General features: G+C 33.8%; 1 protein-coding gene across 34 annotated transcripts in view; it reads right to left on the reverse strand.

Moving 5' to 3' along the window:
- The window catches only part of FOXP2 (forkhead box P2), a 398,716-nt gene that overhangs the window by 249,128 nt on the left and 126,900 nt on the right, over positions 1–22,688 (reverse strand). For 5 of the 34 annotated variants that reach the window (XM_085568376.1, XM_085568391.1, XM_085568389.1 and 2 more), the window contains one exon: positions 18,861–18,979. The exons of the other annotated variants lie outside the window; for them this stretch is intronic. The gene's annotated coding sequence lies outside the window, so the exon portion shown is untranslated. The remainder of the gene's footprint in view (positions 1–18,860; positions 18,980–22,688) is intronic. 34 annotated transcript variants of the gene reach the window in all.

Genomic DNA, 22,688 nt, shown 5'->3' on the forward strand with positions numbered 1-22,688 from the left:
ACCAGTTCCCGGGCCTGCTCCAGGTTGATATCATGGAGCTGTCATCCACATCATCATTGTTGCTGTAAACCTGAAGCCTGCAGCATCTTCCTTCATGATTCCCACATGCTGCAAGACAATGGCCATATTGTTTCAGGCACTCGAAGCCAGCAATTGCCCAGAAACATGGGAACCCTGACGTAAACCACTGTGGAGCATTATCTGATTCAAGAGCTGGATATTTATTATAGAGTAGCACCAGCTCCAGCTTCCTACTGCCATTGCCATTGCCACTGAACCCTGGCCATGGAACAAGCAGCATCCCAGGCAAGGCTCAGGCACAGGCAGAGCCTGCACAAAGCAGGGACAGGCCCAGCACACAGGACAAGTGGAGTCTCTCTGTCTGGGCAGTCAATGGAGCTTGTGAAGGGAAATAGAGGGTAGAGATAAGGACAGAAGATATTGTGCCACTTGCTCTCAGGAGTGGAAAACAGGCGCTGGCTCAAAGAGACCTGGGCCATGAGCTCCGTGCAGGACATGCAACGTCAGGCTGCTCAACCATGGGCTATCCTTCTAAACAGGCACAAGTCACTCCAAATACCCAAAGCATGTTTGCAGGTTTATTCCTCCCACTGTGCTATTCTCCCAAATCCATCTTTACTGAAAGTCCAAGAGTTTGGCTTTTTTGTAAGGAATGCAAGAACTCTGAAATATTTTCCTTCTTAAATGAAATACAGTCTGCAAATTCAGAATCTAAAGTCTTCACCACAATGAATAGCACAGGCCTACTTTAAAAGGAAATAGGAAAGATACAAGTATCAACATGTTTGATAACATGTAGACATAACACATTGGGAGGGATTCTTTTCAGGCATTGGTCCTAATTGAAAATCATCACCTATAAGCCATTAAATTCAAATGCTCTCCATTATTTTGCCACACACTTATAAAACTTCTGCTCAAACTGGGGAACTCTGCTGCTTTTATTAATAGTAGACATTAAAGGACTTGATCTGAACACTGTGCAAAATTCATAATAACTAATACGAACTGCGGCAGAACAATCACACCATACTGCCTCTAGGAAAAAGTAGAAACAAACTATGGAAACAGATTAGGGAAAATGGTTACAATCACTGACTGTACATGTTTAAAAGATAAAAGGATCATTTTGCCCCACTTTTCAGCCCTAATACTTCAACTATTGCAAAAGAAGAAAATAAAATACAAAGAAAAAATCTTGAGTGTGTAAAAGAACAGCAATCTTAATTTTGCATGTAAGAGCAAGAATAAAATCAAATATATTTCATTTTCAGAGATTGAATAGTTTGCCAAATAATGACAAGAGAAAAAAAAAATGAAGTGAAACAGTGCCTCTATTTTTCACAGGAAGACCTTTTTGCTCTAAAGTTAGAAAACTACAAAAAAACAATCAGATTGCTAACGTCACCTTTAAAAACCCCATTTTTACAAAGACTTCTTAAACACACTTGGTTTAAAATCATGGCCAAAATGACAGGTTTAGAAAGGTTTGGTGTTTATATTAGAACCGATGCAGTTTTCCAGATAGTCTCATGTACATTATGTACAGCACACCTTAAAGCAGTGTAGTCATATGTGGCAAGGAGGAAATCTCTTCTGGACAGACTGTACATTTTCTCACTTTTTTCCTCCCCACAGGTGAAAAACACCTACATAACAGAGTTTATGCTTTTCAGTTCTTTCTTTCTTTATGATGTAGAAATAGGCCAGAAAGAAATTTCCCCAGATTTCTCTCCCAAACACATATGGAATGGAGACCGAGGTTTCCTGGTTTCTTAATTTAGACTCAGGAGGATAATCAGAACTCTCCCTTTATTTTTTTCTAAAAGGGTTGGAAGTCAAATGAACTGGAATAGGAACTTTCAAGTTGAATGGATGAAAATACTGTGGATTTTTTTTTAATAAAACCTTCATTTTCCAAAGGAAAGTGAATTAAATTAATTGAAACAAATGCTAAAATTTTAGCAAATAGTCTCTGTCCTGTAACTTTCTGTATTGCCTTGGTATACAGTGTGATCTTTTACTTATTTTCCAGTCTTCTGAAGAAAAAAAGCTGAAGGGAAATACAACACATTTTTAAAAAAATTTAAACATTTAAAAATTGAGAAAAAGAGAAAACTGATAAGAACTGAACTCCTAAGGATCAGGAGCAGCAAATGTTAGAAAGTTGTAAGCATTCATTAAATATTCATTAAATATAAGCATTATAAAATGGCATTAGCCTTTAATAGCACAAGTCTCCATACAAGTCTTATTTTCAGAAATTGAAGTATAATAAATTATAAAGTATAAAAGTAACAGTTTTAGAAAACTCATTTAATATAAGAAGTCATGCAGTGAGAAATATTTATCACAGAAAAATGCATCTGAACAACTATGTTGAAAAAAATCAATTAGTGGAAAAAAACCTATGGGCCAGCCAGCAGCCATGTCTCTTGCTGTTCCTGGAACAGCCCACCTGAATGGGAGTTGCACTTCACAAGGCATTGGTTCTTTCCTCTTATATAATGCCCATCTACCACATGTATCTCATGTTGGATCAAAAAAAAACCAAAACAATCAGACATCAGTTCACATAGGCCAGATCCATGTCTGTTCCAAACTACAGCAGGAATCAGTCCATGAACTTTTCTGCTGGTCAGCTAACACTGGAGTACTACAGGAGACTGAGGAGTGGGAATCAGAAGAGTGGCCTAGGGTATTTATTTCATCACATTTGCCAACTGATCTGTGAAGTGCAGCAGTACTTTATTTTAAATCAGTAACTGTTTCAGATCAATGCAGAAATATTCCATAGCTGTGCAATAACCCCAATATTGTTTTTAAATGTCCACAGTCTGCATGAAAAGAACAACAAAATATATTTTTGTCTGTTACATTATTACTTGAAAATTACTAAATAGAACTATTTATTTATATTTTTTCTGGGTTTATGTTAAAAGGGTTATTGCTAAAACTTTTTTTACTGTTAAATTTTATTTTTCTCATCCTGAATCAAGTTAAAAGTGGAAAGATTGTGAATCATCTGGATCAAAGACTATCCATCAGCGTGTCACACACCATGTGGCATTGTGTTTTGCCAACTCAAAGTCACGCTCCAAGTTTCAAAACTTCAAACAACTGAAATACCACAACATTCATAAAACAGAACTGAGCTACTGGGAGTAAGAAAAAAATACAAAAAAGGTAACAGACCTCAACAGCAGATAGTAAAATTAACATTTCAACAGTTCTTGCCTTTCATCTTAGTCTCCATAGTACATTTTTTCTGGAAAAGCTACAATTTAGGTTTAGCAAGATGCAGAATTACATAAAACATCTGGAATATGGGACAAGGAATATTGGCTTATTATCCCTGGTGGACCCTCCCTATGAAAAATTTAATAGGTCTGTTTTGGTAGTTTTAATCTCCAGAGCACCCCAAGCTATGTTATGGAAACATCATCTTGGTAATTTATATTAGAAAGAACACCTGGTGATGAAAGCAAATATACCCTCTTTAAAATTGTGAGTGATTTTTCTTTAATCCTCAAACTTTTCATCTTCTTAAATATATAATTTTTAACAGCTTGACTAAAAATTAGTTTTTGTATCTTTGAGACTGATCACAATGTAACCATTGTGAACTTAACACTATTTTATTAGAGAGCTACATTTCTTCGTTCCTGTCTTCAGAGAACAAGTCATTTTGTCTTTACTTTGACATTGGCCTTTTACAGATTACAGAGGAAGCTCTGTTGAATCTTATATGAATATCACAAAATCATTTAAAATGTTGTCCATTTATTACTGCAGCACTCTGAACATAAAAGGAAAAAAGAACTCTTAAATAGCTTTCTACTATTTTTATTCCCATCTTGAATTCTAAAGGCAGAGTTAGCCATAAATAATAAGAAATATATACATTTTTCTCACAATTTATTCTAGGATCAATCTCAAGTGACAGCATGCAGTACACATAAATTATATAAATTCTGATCTGTAATTGCTTTTTTGGTTTCTATATGTTTAGCATATGATTTCAAAATAACTAGAAAAAATCTATATATGAAAGCAGTACAATTATTTTCCATTAAAATAATTAACTGGATTCCTCTGAAGATATATATACAAGTAAAATGGTATATAACTGAAAGGAATTTTACATACAGCTTTCTAATGTCACAAAGCCTTATGCTTTATTATAAAAACACATTTTTAACTGTTGCTAATTTACTATTTTATTGACTAATGAGAAATTAATTAGAGTACTGGTCAATGTATAAAGCACTTTAATAATAAAAATGTATTCTATACTTTCCAGCTAAAAAGGGGTTTCCAATTATGAAATTTCTAAAGAAACAACACATGTACAAATTAATCTGGTTTTATCATTTAACATGCCTCCCTTAAAATATATCCTAAAACACATTTTGTATTTTCTAACAAAAAAACCCATAATATTATAATCTGTAGCACATAAAGATTTTCAGAAACATTTTTTTATTAATTTGACACTGATACGCCTCCATTTCTAATATCCCAACCCTGCAACATTTTAAATGCAATTAAAAGTGGTTATGAAAGAGTGTGGACTTCCTTGTGAAGTAGGAAATCACTCTCGTGATTAACATGCAAACGAGCTCATGCTGGCAGAATAGATTGGGGTTTTAAAACCCCAATTACTTTTGTATGATTATCTATTTACCCGTACACAGACTATTTTCATTTTTCATCTAATACAAAGTCATCCTGCTTACATTTTTAGCACAGCAATTAATATTTACAATAATTATGACATCAAGCACCATTGAAAGTACGCCAAGTAAATAATTTATCATGTTTTTTAATATATATGTTATTAAAATAACATCTATGGTAATATATTGCAAAGGATGGAAATATATTATTGGCCTTTATACGCAATCTAGCCTAATATAACATTCTATTGACTTTAAATTTAGTTAAGGGGCATATTATTTTTAGTATCTGAGTAGGTCAACTGCTGTTAGTTCAGATTACAAATGCCAAAATTCTCAAGTCTGTAACTGCTTTGTATAAAGTGTAAGGTTTGTTTAAATTTTCTCAGTAAAAATAACAGTAAAATTACTTCCTCACATTTTTCTTTTATTTTTCCCCCTCCTTTTTTAGTAATAACATACAATTCTTAACTTTTACTAACACACTTTGATTCATACCTGCTACAGAGTGCATATATACACATTTTTTCCAGACTTCTAAAGAAAATTATAATGCATTAATGACAGGAACTATGGTAATGGAAAAAGGTCACCCTCTTTTGAACACCTTCTGTTTTAAACCATTATATATAAAGACATTTGAGAAAGCAAAGAATTAAAAGGCAGCCTTTGTGCAACCCATTACTGAAATATTATAGAATAATCTATATCAAATGTAGTGGAATAGCAGATTCTTTTGGATCTAAATTTACTGCAGCCACGGAAATGCTTTTATGCTTATTATGTATCTGCATGTTGATTCAATTATTAAAAGGACACCTGACAGCAGACTTACTTAATTGAATTAATTAAACTGGATGAATAATCACAGAATTACTATTGTATGAAATTTGTTCTGAGAAGTAACACTGGCATTGTGAAATTGCACATAATTTGAATGGTGAAATACACTGAGCAGAGCAGTGTTCACTTACTATATCCTGGAATTCTTCACCTCATACATGAACAAATGGGACACATAAACGAATAGACAGCTGTGAGTAATGAAAGCTTTTCCTTATCTATTGCAATTTATTAAATGAGTCCAGCTACATCACTAAATCTTCTAAAAAATTTGCAAAAAAATTCAAAATAACAATAATTTTAATCTCCCTCTCAAACATGATACAAGGGAGTGGACTATTAGATACTGAGAGAGAAGAGAGGTAGTGTAACACTGAAACACTTCTGTAAAGCACTACTACTAACCAGAATAGCCAGAAAAAAAAATTAAAATGTCAAATTGAAATTATTCAAGTATTGTTTATTGACTAAAATAAACAAATTAGAGAATTTAAATTATTTAAAAACATTTTAATAGATTGGTACATTGAGCTTCTACCACTGATTTTAAGAACAGGAGCAATTTTTTTTCCGTGATTAAATGTTATGACACACTGTATAAAAATACATTCTTTTTAAGGTGTACTGAATTTTTTTTTTTGTTATTATTAAAACCAGTTTACTGATGAAGTTCAGAAGAATATATTGTGCCCTCTTTTATTCAGCTAATTTGATAATTCACTAAATAGAAGTGAAATTTTACATGACAGGTGGGGTTTTTTAACACACATTTTTGCTTGCCCCTGCTTTCACATCAAAGAAAGACACAGAAAAGCCTCACATTGCTCAGAACAGAAGTTTGTACTGGCAGAGGACATTCCTGGAGTGCAAGCACCCATATGACACATATCCAAACCCCAGCTATTAGCTCCATATCACCACTGGGTAATTTTCTTACTTCCTCTTTCAGGGTTTTTATTTTGTTTTGTTTTAGCAACAAACCCCATAACAGAGAAATATACAAATCAGTCTAATTTCATACAAGAGAATGGTGGGACTGGATATTTATTTTACTCTGAAGTAGTCTGAGGCACAGTAGAATCACACCCACCACCTTTTTTTTTTTTTTTTAATCAGCAATGTGTTTTCTCTTCCTAAAAATTAATATTGATGATTCTACAAATAGAAAATATTAATTTAGAAGTGATTATTAATTTATATTACTAAAAAGAACATGTACATTTATGGGTATTGAGTCAGAATATTTTAAAATTAAATAATATGACATCTACCATCTATATACTATAAATCACTGACTTTTTTAACATTCATATTTTCCCTCATATTCCTACTTGAATATAATTCATTTTACAAATATGTCTGATCCTGCCTCTGACCTTACTACACTTTAAGCTCTTTTCTGCTCATGGAAAGCTAATTTGCATTTTTTAAAAATGTGTCTGTATTAATGATCTAATTTACCACAAAAAGGCTTTATATTAAATACAAAAAGACCAGCCATTAGCTTTCTTTCCACAATAAAATCAAAACAAAAAATAAAACATCCCATTTATACAACAATTAACAGGGTGTTTTTTCCTTACACAATGCTAAATGAATCTGTACAGTTTAACATTCATAAACATTATATATTGTGGAGAATTCTTGTTCTAAAATCAAAATAAGGAATACTATAAATATGCAAAGTTTAAAAAAACACTTTTCTAAGAAAAATATACATCCATTTTAATACCTATATTAATAACCAGAGTGGTTAGATTTTTTTCTTTTACATAAATTATACAAAGTATATTGGAATTACATACCATTTTAGTACCAGTTTATTATAGATTTATTTCATAATATTGAAGGTGGAAATGGAAACAGTGCCATCATGTGATACTATTCAGGCTACTTCACTTCTTTTATTTCCAAGGAGCGAATCTGTTAGAAATAAGGGTTCCTAGAAAAGCACGCAATGGCAGCATGATTTATTATATGTTATGCTGTAACTAGATAATTTTAGGTGTTTTTAGGCATCAAATATTAAAAATACCTTCTAAACCTGCAAAGAAAAAAAGCATATGATCAGAACAAATGTTATTTAGTGCCTTTTATTAAAACTTGACAAATTATCGACACAGTCTTATGAAATTCTTTTCAGTTTACAGTCAAGATATTAATCCAAACAGCTTCAGTTTTACAAAAGCGTGCAGAAGTTAAATTCCCTGGTTTTAATTAGTACTGGGCAGGCTTCTTGGAAAAAACCCTAATACGTGAAATCGTCACAGGCATACTGTATCAAAGCCAAATCCTACTCGTATTGTATTTACTACACAAGATATTTTTAATGAAATCAGACACACAGTTCTTTTTTTCTTTTGTATCCATTTCATATTGAAATAAAGGCATTTTTCTCCCTAGTGGTCAGAAAAAACTAGAAAATCCAAACTTCATACTAAACATACATATTTCACTTATCTCTTCCTTTTTCCAGAGATCAAGACAACCATTTGACAACTGCTTGGAATCTAGAAATGCAAGTAATCTATTAAATCTGAAATCACACTTTACTGTGCAACTCACAGCTGCCAAACCTAAACACTTTGCAGTAGTGGAGTTTTTAAAATACATTTTTTTTTAAAGAAAATGAAAACCTTACTGTGAATTCATTGATGCATGGGTTAAAGTTGATAAAAAACACACAGAAATTGTAACTTTCAAAAGCAAGGACAGATACTAGGTATTTATTATGGTGCTTCAGAATTTATAAAAACAATAAGTGAATTCTCCAAGATTAAAAATCCTTACAAAATGTAACTGCTTACCGTTTCACAGAAGTATGACTATTTATGGGTTTATTTGCAAGTACAGCCATTTAAAAATGTTTAGATTTATTTATATGACTCAAAAACTCACCATATATGCATGCAAGCCACCTATATGAGTTATGTTAAAATGTGTTTTGAGTGTGAAGCAAACACGAGGAGTTTTTATGAAAGCACATTTCATATATCCAGAACTCCATTGAAGGCTCAGCATCATAGCTGGTGAACATAACTGCTTTTGCTGAAAGGTAACAAAGCAAATCCCTCCACCCACAGAACTTTCAGAGAGCAGGATTCAAGAGTGGAAGCATTACATACAAGAAAAATACTGCAGTAAGAAAATCCTAGGGAGAGATAATGTTATGCTCTTACTTAAGTTTAATGTGTACTACTTTTGGTAGCATTTTATATATTGTTTGGAAAAAAACAAATTGTATTTAGAAGGTTGAAGGCAGGGCAATGGCCCACTGTATAAATACTGAATTGCACATTTAATACAGGGAAGCTTAATTTTTACGCTTGCAACCCAGCAAGCAAGTTTTTGAAGAACAGACTAAAAAGAAAAAGTGAGAGCTATTGTTACTGCTATTGTTACTTCTTCAGTTGCTTGATGTTTTCATTAGTGCCAGCAATAACCAGTCTGGCTCCCCACCTGACATTTCCATTTTGCAGGCTGGATAAAATACTAATTTGGAATGTTACCAGCAGAAGCAATACATGGAACTCATCTCATGGTGAAGACAATCATAGCAAGGCATTCAATACCTAGAAGAGATCCTTTTACATCTTTTTAGTTCTTGTTGGTAATTATCATCCTTAAGTGTAGCAAAACCTTCTCTTTTTCTATGGTTAGGGTTTAGACTCAGTCCTCCCCAAAAAATCAGTAACAATTTCCTGTCACAATGAAACACATAAACTACACTATACTATATCAACACTAACTATATAGTTTTATTATGCTGATTATGAACTAGATGATGAATATTAACATTATGACCTTAAAAAATACTGTCAGGAACTCACACTGCTCTCCAGAAACAAGATTGTAAATCAGATAAAATAATAGCCCTCTAACTACATTAAGCAATAAGTAAAAGGAATCTAGTGAGGCATTTGCTGGTTGATCAGCTGAGATATTTGAGAAATCTGGAAGAGGGAGACAAAACTTCCTTTTCAGATCCCCTCCCAGTAACCCTTCTGCAGCTAGCAGAAAAATTTATTTTTAGTACGTGTTCCAATATTTCCTGTGGTGCCAAAAACTATTGCTCATTTAAGACTGAGGTAAGTTATGCTGCAGATGAATACTTTGAATGTCAGTGATGAAGAGTGCTCTACATAAACATCTGTGGAAGTATTTCTACAATTGTGAACTAAGGGAGAGCTTAAATTACCCTCTGCATAACAAGACAATATTACAGTTCTTACCTGTATTCTTATTTATCTATTGCAGAAATCCAGTGCTTTACACAGAAGGTCAAGATAGTAAAAGAAATACAAAATATTTTACAAGGAAATTCTGCTATCTCACATTTCTAATTGAGAAGACAGAAAATTTCCAAATTTTAAAAAACCAGAAAAGTCATTTTTTCTTGAGTGCGGATACCTTTAGATAAATTGTTGTGTGGGAATCACAATTTGTAGATAGCTAACCTAGAAGCTAATATGTGTCTAATTATGTAGCACTCACATATTTGAATAAGCCAAAAAACCTGAAAATAATTCCAAAATTACTAACTTAGTTGCCCCAATACAGAACTGTGGGACTAAGATGGATCAAAATTAACTGGACAAAACATATAATGTAGAACTTCTCACAAAAATTATTATATATTCTCCAGGGTTTTGAAAATTTTAGAAAGCACCATTTTTACTAGGTTCTGTGTGTATGGTTAAACCATCTCCTTAATTCACAAAGAGACTGAAACCAAACAGAGGAGTTCCCCCTACTTGTCAAGGTATTTTTGAACAGCAAACATATGTAGCTTCTATGCAAGACTTTCTTAAGTAGAAACATTGTCATTCTTATTAATTTTCCAACTCAAACAAAATGTCAGATTAAATAAGATATACTGTCAGGAATAAAAAACCAAACAAGCCATATGTGGTCGTTCAAAAACAGGTAAAAACTCTCAGATAGCTGCAGCACCAAATTCCATCACCTGAGAGCCACAGGTTGTCTTAAAAAGAGAGTTACATTATAAGGCAATAATGACTGCCATCACTCACTGACATGGTTAGAAACCAGCCCTTTACCAGCAGTTGTCATTCAAGTGCAATGGAAGGAACAGCTTAATGTTCTTTTGTGCAGAGACAGCTGAAACAAGGCCCTGTGTGGGAGCAGCATGCACATGCCCATGAAGATCTCCAGTTAGAGATTACAAAGCAATGCGGATCAGGATGTATGAGACGTGGAAAAGTCTCACAGAACAGTGAAGCTCAGAATGTCAGTCTCTGTGAAACATTCTTTTATAGGGAACTCTAAAGTTCTGTAAAGAGGATAATCAGTGTTAATTTAGTAATGACTGTAATGAGGTCAAAGAATACGTAAATAATTTTTTAGTAACAGGCCAAGTAGAAACTTGCATGAACTATTAATCATAAAATATCAAAACACTGTCATTATCACAGTTAATGTAACTGAAAGTATTTTTTATGTTTGATAATATTCACAGTCAAAAGACAGAGATGGTCAACATATGGCTAAATATAACTGGACATATTTTTCTATCTGTAGACTGACAGACAAAAGGAAAATCCCCAGAGGATGAACTCAAGCTTCAAGACAGCTTAAGTATCGAGTTTGATGTGTGCAAAAGACACAGGAGGTCAAGTAATCTCCTTATGGTTAGAGAATATATAGTAAAAATTCTATTTGCTTGTAAAGTCTCTTTATTTCACAGGTCTTTTAGATAAAGTATTATGATTAAGGGACACATGGCCTTTAGTGGGATACACTGGTTTCTCAAATGGTATATACTACTAGAAACCTGATAGGAGAAAAAAAAGACAGAAATAAAGCAGAAGATCTGAAACAAAAAAAAAAAAAAAAAAAAAAAACAAAAAAAAAACAAAAAAAAAAAAAAGAGCTTAATTGCTAAGTCACTCATTTTGGGGTGGAACAGAGCTTCCACACATACCCTAAGACTTTTTTCCCCAGTGGACTTAACCTAAGTTCTGAAAAACTTGCTTATCTTCTACTTGGACTCCTCTTTTTTACAGGAAAAGGAAAAAAACACATTTTTGAGAACTCCTTTATGCAGCCAGCAGGGTTTCTGGGGACCTGCTAATATGTAATGGGAAAACACACAGAATACATTCTGTCACCAAAGAAACCTCTGATGCTGGTTGCCACAATTAGTCACTCACTGCCACCTAAGGCAAGACTCTCAGGAAGTTAATACAACTCTCAGTAGCAAGGAGAAGCTCAAGGTAAGTTTAAGTAGTCGTTGGTTGTTTGATTTGAAGTAGGAACAACCACAACAAATACAGTCTCTGTGAAAAGCAAACAAGTATTTACAGCTCAACAAAGCAACGACACAAACACAACATCCAGCAGTTTCTTGATGTTACTTTTCAACTTCATTTAACAGATATAAAACCAGATGACAAACATGGAAATTCTGAAAGACAAACTAAGCTAGAGGAAATTGTATCTCCAACCTGTGACAAACAAGTAGCATCAGGTTTCAAGACAGAAGAACTAGTACTGGCTCAAGATGATACAGGTGATATTTTCCTCTGTGTATCAGCAATAAATCAATTCTCAATTTTGCCTGAAGAGGAACACAGATTTTGGCTGCTGCAGTATTTCACATGAACCATAAAACAGAATTCCTGAACACTTGTGCTTACAGATCACATTGCACTTCACAGCTGTTGTGTTTTACCCCAGCAGAGGGTGCATTTAAGTGAGTGTAAAAAACCAATTTTCTTTAAACATAGCTTAAAGTGCTTAGGGGTCTTTTTGAATGACATGTAATGCATACATATATTTAAATATGCTAAATAATTCATAGCAAGTAATTATTAGGTCTACCTGAAATGTTTGTCTCATTTTCTTCTAGTTCCTCATGTGCACAATGAACAACAGCAAAATGCTGCAACTAGCTGGATGGAGCAGTGAAGTATGTAGGTCTGAGGAGCAGACCTAAATTTCACAGCACTGTGATAAATATGAGGTCAGTAAATCTGTGTAAAGGAGTTGCTATTATGATTACTTCTTAAAAAGCAATTTTTTGTTTCATCTTCTACATTAAAAGAATGCTGAAGTTGCAAAAGCAAAGCATTTAAAAAACAGAACATGCCTGAAGTAAAGCTGTTCATGTAGCATTATTTAAACCTCCTCTGCATGACCTTTCCTCTATTCTTTGTTATTATGTACCACAGTATTTGTTTCCCCAGGACCTACGTTTCATCACTGCATTGGATAGACTTAGATTTGAAAATGAACTGTTTTTTTAAATGCTCTTATTTAGTATTACTTAGTGCAGACACTGTCCTGTGCTCCCTTTGTTGCTCAAATTGAAAGGGATATGGCCAAGGTATGCACACTTTAGGAACTGGAGGAACTTTTTAGGGAAGCATTTCAAAGAAATGTACTTCTGCCACAAATAACTTTTCACCGTGTTCCATAAAATGATAAAAATATGAATAAATTCCCATTCATTGCAAACTCTTCCCTTTCTAGGGTCGCATACATGACCTACCATTATAGTAGTTAGATGTAAATAAATACAAATCTTCCTTAAAAGTTCATGCAATATTCTCTATTGCATGTAGTCTTCAAAGAAGCATCATGATGTAACCTACTTTCACATTTTACTCCTCTGGACAATGGAAATCAAAATTCAGAAAATAAATAGTTCACAATTATCTTCCTACTAATTCACATTTCTCCTAAGTGAAAAAAAAATATCAACCCTCACATTTTAATGATTAAATATCAGAGTAAAAAAAAGACAGCAGTCATTTCTTATCAAACACAAACTAAACTGTATTTGAAGGACTGAGGATTCCACCCAAATTGCACATGAAGCAACTTTCAAAGAAAAGTCTCAAGTAACATGTGGTAAGTAGCTCTACACCCATATCAGCAACTGGACGTGGAATGAATGAATAAAGAAATTATTATGGGTGGAAGAAAAATAACAAAACTCGGTAGTTCTATAAGCAATGGAACTTTATGAATAACAGCATGGGCATTCTTAATGCTGCAGACTTTTTCCTCAGCATATGCACTATTTTACATGTTTTTGTTAAATAGTCTACTCGCTTTCCTGGATATTAATGTCTTTGAGGCCTCTACTTCTCCATCGAATTTGTATGAAGTTGTTCAACAGCTTCAGAAATTATAGTGGGCGACTGACAATATGACTGCATTGACTTAGAAAACTTCTGTTTCCTTATGAAAGTACTATAAAAATATCAAATCTATTCTATGCAAATAGCAATCTAGTCTATGTTAAATTAGGAAATAGACAATACCACAGCAGGGCACTTTTTGCAGAGAAGATGACCAGGAAAACACAGGAGTACAGTGTTCATGCCTAGCAGTAAGAATTCTCAAGCTGATAGACTTGTAACACAAAAAAGAGGAGCAGATAAAAATATGCCTAGTACTACACCAAATACTAAAAATAAGATTAAAAAATTAGAATTATTAAATAGCATACTTTAAGGAAAAGGAAATACCATATTTTAATGTACTATAATTAGCTGTTGTTAGCAACTTTTGGTTAATTCTGCTTGAAAAGCTTATAAATAAGCTTAAATAGGTCTTAACAGAATGAAGAGCTTGCTTCTTTGATTTTGAACTATAGCCTGGTATTGGTTCAGCAACAGAACACAATAGACCAAATTAATTTAACTGCAACAGTTCAGAAGGCATTTTATCAAGGATTAATATACCACAATACTTCCACCAAGCGTTATGAGAGTGTGGTCATCATCTTAGGTATGGTTAACTCCCCTTTTAGTAATTCAGTCATGCTTTGAATACTCCAGTGCACTTATCTCACCTCTTATTTATTCATTGGAAGAATGATCATGATCAGAAAAATGACATGGTTAATGAATAGATAAGATAATGAATAGAATAGAATAGAATAGAATAGAATAGAATAGAATAGAATAGAACGTTTTCATTTTTTTCATTCATTTTGATGGTTAGTATGAAATCAAGACTGGGCCACCAGTAGTGCCATGGAGGAGCTGCCACCCTGAAATTTCTCACACAGCCTTACTGCTAAAAGCACCCCAAGTATCAGGCTTGCAAGGGTGACCAGCACTGCTTCATTCATTTGGTTCATCTTGTTCCACATACAGGCAGTCCCATGATGTAATATAGTACATTCAACACATTCCTAAGCATGGAGTGTTTTTTTTTTTCCTCCCTTATGTCAGTACCTCTGGCAAACAAGGAGCAGAAGCTGCATCTCCATTTGCTACATTTGTTGATAAGAAGACTGCTGAGGAAATCATTCATGCTGGACTAATGTAATGTGTAAGTTAGTTATGTATCCTAACCTTCTCTTTTATTCTGTTGTACTAGACATGAAATTCATATCCACCTTACTGGTTAATGAATGGGTTTTTCCAGATATAAAGTTACAAGTACACAAATTTACACAATCCTCAAAAGCAGCAGAAAAGGGATGCACAGCTTTGCTAATTTAATTCTAAAGCAACTGAGTGCAAATTATGGTTTACACTTTATAGGGAGAATGGTTTCACATCCAGTATATCATAGTAGAATTAAATTGTATGAAAAGCAGCACAACATAATGATGTTGTGCTCATAAAAGAAAATACAATAATAGAAAGAAATGGTGAAACTATGAATTAAATTTCAGAGTTGCTATACATGTTTAAGGAAGTAAACACAATTGTCACCAAAAATTTTACAAATGGAAATCAGGAGAAAAAAAAAGTAGGTGGAACGAAAAAAAAACCCAACAACTAAAGAAATCTCTAGCATTCAGTTTAAATGGTTTCATATTTTTTAAAATTCTCAGTTACAAATAAAAATTTGGAATGAGATCACATTCATCAAACTGTCCACTTGATGTAACAATATGGCATCTTACTGATGAATCTGCTGCCAATTAGAAGCTATAAAATTTTATTAAACATATACCAGTCATAGCTAGCACCAGCACATGACCTATGCATGCTTTTCATGTATCACAACATGACAATACTGCACTTCTATATCCCTGGTACCATCCTGAGGACTTATAATGGAGGTTTTCAGAGACAGAATCAAAAGGAAATAACAGTTAAGAAAAAAACAAAATTCTGAAACAGAAACACCTAGATAAACATGCAACATCTGCCTGATGCAGACAGGAGGAATTCAATACATAGGCATATATGTTCAATAATAAAACAAAATGCTGAACTCTGTGACTACATTTCCACCTTGATGTCCTAGTGACTACACAAAGTAGGCAAACTTTCCTTTCATGCTTATGGCCTCCTAAGGAGCTCCTCAATGGTATTACAGTTCACTAATCCATAGTTGCCTAGTATTTGTTTTATCTGTGCTATATTATTATAGATGTTATTAATATGAATAATATGTAATAAAGACACAGAATAATATTAATAATTTGTGGAATCATTGCATGCTGTTCTTCAACTGTTACACTTTAATTACTATATATATTTAATTTTTTTTTCAAATAAAATGGAAAGGAATGAAAGCAGTCTGACCATCAACATCACTAACAATGTGACAAAACACAAAGTTCAGCATAGATTTTACTTATGGTCTTTATATGATGGCTTCCTGATCTAATTCACAAATGACAGAAGACATGTATTACACACAAATTCACCAGAGTTCCTGCAGCCTTCCATTCTGACACCATTAATAAGTTCAATCCTGTCCTTCATGGTTCCTGAACATCTGTTGAACTGTGTCCCTGTCCTAAACAACATCTTCTGTATTAGAGGACTAATAGCTATTCACCTTTCTATGCTATATATATATATGATTCTTTTTATACTTCAGAATTATTAATTTTTATGTACATTTTCCCTGCACTCTTACCTTTTCCTCCTGTTCCTTGGGACTAGAACCATCACAGAAAGATCAAGACAGTTGGGAGACTGTATCAACTGCAGTGCACATTAACTATGGCTGTCAGTGAATGTACATTAATGTTATGGAGAGAAAACAACCAAAAAGTCTTACTTCATGAGTTTTCAAATTGTACGACTACCCTTTTTTTGTGAAGATGGCTCTGCTAACTCACTTTTTATGGGAGTTTTTATGTGTCTGGATACAAATTGTGATGACTTTCCTCTATTTGTCTTGAGCATTACTCCTGAAGGCTCTCAAGATTCTTTTTGCCTTTAATTGTGAAGGAAATTATTTTTTTAAGAGGCCTTCCTTGTCCTCAACTCCAATTATGCAAATCTAATACTGCAAACTCCATTATTTGTTGCTTCAAACAGATACAAAAAAAATAATTAATGTGTAATACTCCAGATTATTTTCTACATAAATACATGTTGTTTCCTTAATTTTATTTTTTTAGCTCAAAATGGCACCATACAAAATAAACTTACATTTATCTTTGGCAAATGTGTCTGGATACTGTATCCTCCAAAAGTTGATCTTAATTAATGCATTCCTTATTGATTCTTTTAGTTCATAACAGATCCAAAGGAGATATGAAAACCACAATATTCATACCCCTCTGGAAGTTCTAAGAGACCTTTTGACCTCCAATATCCAGAGTGGGACAGGACTGACCCAGAATATTAAGTGCACCTACCTTTTCCTTTTATTTTTGCTGTCCTGTCACTATGGGATGTCAGGACAAAGAAAGTGAACCTTTATGAACCTTGTCAGCATATATGTTTCACTGCAGAAATTTACAGGAACACTGTCTGGAAAGAACAAACCCAATTTCTGTACTCACACTTCTGTAAACTCTTCATAAAAATACTGTAAAAACAAGTGATTTGTGACTGCTACCACAGATGTCTAGAATAGCCTAGCAGAGCAGAGCATAGCACAGACTATTTTCAGTTGGAAGGGAACTTGCAACTATCCTTTAATCTGGCTGCCTGACCAATTCAGGGCTGCCCAAAAGTTTAAACATTATTAAGGAAAGTGTAAACACTGACAGGCTTGGGACATGCACCAACACTTTAGGAAGCCTGTTTCAGTGTTTGCCCAACCTCTCCATAAAGAAATGTTTCCAAATGTCCAGTCAGATACCCCAGGTGCAGCTTTGAAGTATTCCCATAAATCCTATCACTGGATTCCAGGGAGAAGTGATCAGCTGCTCCATCTCCCCTTCTCCTCCTTGGGAAGCTGTACAGAGCAATGAAGTCATCCCTCAGCCTCCTTTTCTCCAAACCTGATAAATCCAAAGTCCTTGGCCACTCTTAATGGGACATTTCCTCCAGCCTGTTCACCAGTTTTGTTGCTCTCCTCTGGATGCATCCACAGACCATCAGATCCTCTTAAACTGAACACAATTCCAGAGGGTTGCTGTACTTTGTTGGTAACGAGCTCTTTACACTAACATCTAAAGCACCTACCAAACTACAAAAGAAATTATTCCAAAATTAAATACTTATTATTTAACTTATTAAAATACTTATTAAAAACTTACTCCTTTTCATACAAAATGGACTTCACATTCAACCACATATTACTTCAAGCTATTTACTGATAACAGGAAATATGTATGGGCAAATAAATGCAAACAGCAACAAATTAATTCTGCTTCAACAAGAATGTCCTGGAAGATATGACTATTGATATGTACAGTTCTAAAAGATGCTAAGTATATATAACAATTTACTTTAATTCTTAATGATATTTTTTTGCTGATCAGGTGAAAAATGTTGAATATATAGTAAAAGAATGAAATATCAGAAACACTGCCTTGTATTTCACACAATTTCATCTGACCTTGAACAATGCTGGTGCATAGAACCCAGACAAATTAGATTTTACATTTACAAGAATTCCACAGTGTGAACATCTAAGAGTGTGAATGTCTCCTGACAATTTTTCCAGGTTGTTCTCAGAAACAGGTAAGAATTTCCTTGCTAAAACATCAATTGGCTCCCAATGGGAGTTACTTTAGGTAGGCCTGAGGAATAAGAAGCTTCAGAATTATGGCCTTTCCGTCACAGTACAGCAGCTCAGGAAAAAGGACAAGAGCAAGGGATTAAGGAAGCTTAGATATTGTTCACAATTCAAATTAATCTTTGAGTAGATGATGGGTTATAAGTGACAGATGAATAAGGGAGCAGAATTTTCAACTAAATGTTGCATCTGTCCCGCAGCAGGGAAGATTTGCTTAGCTGAAATGCAGCTTCCTCAGTGCCTGACTGATGCAAGGACAAACAACAAGGCATAAATTTAAGCTAAAAAGCTTACCTTTGTTAATAAAAGTTAAAGAAGAAGTAGAGTTTTGTTTTTTTTAGTTTTTTAGCAAAAATCTGGTAAGTCAAAAGAGCAAATCAAGCATGTAAAACTTACAGAACAAAAACAGCAATAAACACCAGTGCTTGAGCGCTCGTAGAAGTCTCTTTCAGTCATTTGAAAAGCTCTTCTATCAATGGTAAGACATCAGACAGACATGCTCAAAGATTGTTCATCTATATTGGACAAGAGTAATATAATACATTCAGAAAAGCCTAAGTAAACACGAAGCATCCTATATGTAATTATCCTTTATACAATTAATTATAAATTATGATAATATTTTAAAAAATTATAGATATTAAATTAATCAATTAGGAACAATTCTCTGGAAGTGTGCATAAATATCTTTGACACAATGAATGAAAAAAAAATCTCAAAACCCAACAAGCATTAAATAACCCAAATCAGTTACGACTAACCATACCTATTTAAAAATGCAGAAACCAAAAATGTGAATAGTGTAAGCAATAGTGTCTATTGTATTTAGACAGTCTTTCATCATACCATGTGTTGGTGTGTCAAAGCAAAAATCTGTTTTAATAAGCATAATTACTTAAATTAATAAATGAAGATGGTCAGGACTGACTTTTAAAGCTAGCTGATTACATAGAGTAAGATAGCAATATATTTTTTTTTTAGAGAGAGGTTTAAAATATTTTAATAAATGCCTTTATGTTACAGGATTTTGTATTCCTGAGATGTAAATAAAACAATAAGTCTGTAAAGCTCAGAGAATAACTACATAAGCCATTTTACAAGGAGGATATACTTTTCCTTCTTTTCTATGAATGTATAAAGCTCTCCTTCAAGCTCTTACTAAATCTATTGATCTGTGAAACACAGAGCACTCCAGGGAGGCAATTCACTTGACGTTATATATCAAATGATGAGATGAATAATGATCATACCATTTGGTAATTAAACATCTTACAAACCTTCTAACTGACTGAACGTCAGAAAGGTCAAATGAGATCAAACCTATTTTTTTTTTTTGTTGTTTTTAATTTTTTTGTATTTGCAACACAGAAGTTATATTTAACAGCAACAATTATATTACACAGCAAAACCAAATTATTGAACATGCTTTTCATTCCTATTAGGCAGTTTGAATACATAAGAGAAATATTTCTTTCATCCCATGGTCCTACCATAATCTTCATTTTTAGGCTTACAGCGAAGTAACCACTCACCAGTATGGTGCAAACAACTAGCAAAGTTATTAGATTCAGGGAAATGAACAGCACATAGAGCAAATCTAAAATATATCAAAGCACTAAGAAATTAAAAAAACCTCCTTGATAACTTCCTGTAAAGTTATAGGAAACTGACATTTTTCAGATACCATGTCCATTTCAACAGTTTGAAGAGACTGTTTGTCAACTAACACATTCATTTGGACATTTTAGCTATTATAATATGATAATAATTTAAATGTCAGACACTATAAATGAATCCAAAATATTAAATAAAGAGGACACTTCCAACTGTAATTTCATAAACAATTTTGTATTTTGCCTGTAAATTTTTAAACTGCAAAGGCAATCAAAAAGATGCACAGCAAAGATGATTTTTACTACAGACTAACAAGTGAAAATCACTTGCTTCCACAGCTAATGCCTCTGTCAAACACGATTTCTAGAAAAGATAGTATCTATTCACACACATCTTCAGCACAGCCTTGCAGGTTACCATAAATCAAGGCCTTCACTGTCAGACAGAATAAATCCCTCCATCTTCATGCAAGCTATCACCAGCCTTCCCAGCCCAAATCACATCCCAAATATTAAGGAGTATCTTAGGATTTTCCTTGAATTACCTTCCCAGAAAATGAAGAAATCTTTATTAACTTAAGGAAACATTGAACATCGTTCTCAAAAACAACTGGGACAGATCCAGTCAACTCTCGCAAATATACAACTGCACAAACACACATAAGAAAACTAAACACATCCAGTAACAGCCTCTATGTATGCCACACTCTGTCTTACAGAGGAGCAAACCACTCTCAAATATCCCAGTGTTGCTCCAGGTGCTTCTGCACAGCTAATCTGGAAAAGAGAGGTCTCTGGGAGAAGTTGAAAGAAAGAGAGGATTTTTACAGGGCATCTAAAGAAGTAATGCAGGAGGTGAATTTGGCCACCAAAGGACAGTTTAACTGGAGAGTCCCACATCCATGCAGCAGACTTGCTACTACCATGGGACCTGAGAAGGATGCAGGAGATGAAACCTTCATGATATCAACTGCCAGTCACTCACAGCACTTTGTCTTTCCTTGTCTTGAGGTTGGGAACAGAGGTCAAGTTTGCAAAATGAAAAAAAGGTCATTAAATCATATGCGCTGTCTTCTGGGATCTTTAAAGTATTGGACAGGGCATTCAAGTTCATAACACAATAATTTAAAAAAACTGTGTTATAAAATACATTCAGTCCATCCAATATATAGCTTTTTCAATCAAATAAATTTAAAATACCTTTAATGAAAAATATTTCTGAATTGCAAAAATGAAACAATATAACTTATAATTCTTCTTCAGACCTCCATTTCTAATAATGTCCAAATATACAGTATTTGGAAATTTTTTTAGAGACAGAGAAATAGCAAATAATCCTTTTTCTAAAAGCTCAGGGGGAAAATATCACTTTACTGTAGGGAACTGGACTATTCCATTATGCTTTAAGGATAAGTAAATAACTGTGGGACTTGCACAATAGAACAACTTCCCTTGGAAAAACAAATAAGCAGAAACAAATAAGCAGGTGCTCAGATCAAATTTTAGGGGACTATTACACATGTGAATTAAGCACCGACCTGGGAAAGGATGTTCTGTGGAGGTTCAAGGGCTTCAACATATACTCACTTAGCAAACAGCTGCAGCAGTTAGGGCTGGTCCTTCCCACTCCTTCCTTTCCCTACTGTTTGCCACCTTCCCTAGGCCAGAGCTGCCTACTGCCACAACCGAGCTGGCAAAAGGACCACACACAATGACCGTGTGTGTACCCTTAGTGCACACCAAGGGACATGGTTTAAACTTATTCATTTTCTATAGGATCAGCTGGGCATCCTTTCCACATTCATTTACTTTCCTTTTTGACAGGCTGAAGAAGAGAAACAAGAAAAAATGCAAGCACAAGTTCTGGTGGAGGGGCAATAAAGAATTTGGAAGAGAGGGAAAAGACATCTAGAACTGAAGTACCTGTTCATTAAGTGTGTGCTTTTGTTAAAAGTATTATCAGTAGGGGTGAGTCTAGTACTTCTACAGTGAGGATGAAAAATTTACCAATGGAAATGCTTATATTCCACATTCTTTATAATAGTATTGCTCAAAAAAGCAAATGTAAAATGATTCAATCATGAGAGAAAACTTTAAATATTTTTCCATTGTTTAATTAAATTCAGCATTTCAGCCTTATTTTAAAAAATAAATTAAATGCTATCATTCCTTTAGTCCACTTAACCAGCAGAGAGAAACTGGCTTGAGGCAAAATTTCAGTAAAGCAGTTTGTTTTGTTGGGTTGGGATTTTTCGTTGGCTTTTTGTTTGTTGTTTTTGGATATTTATTACTTGTTTGTATGTTTTTAAGAAGACTGAGTCATAGAAATAAAACTCCATTTAAGAAGAATGTGAGGGATGATGCAAAGATTACAAACTCCTGAATTTATCTATTTTTAAAAAGTAGCAACCATCAAATTTTAGAAAAAATACATCTACCTAAATCTAAAAGCCTTTGACTGGACTGAGTAGAAATTTTGTATACAATATAGTTCTAATCCTTTATTAAGTGATAAAAAAGAAAACTGGATTTGCATTACAGCATGAAATGGTATCTTAGAGCAAAGAGTAACTAAGTAAAAATGAATGACAAATGGCCATGTGAGAAAATT

Source organism: Lonchura striata, chromosome 1A (genome assembly GCF_050655825.1).
Source record: "Lonchura striata isolate lonStrDom1 chromosome 1A, ASM5065582v1, whole genome shotgun sequence".
NCBI lineage: Eukaryota > Metazoa > Chordata > Aves > Passeriformes > Estrildidae > Lonchura > Lonchura striata.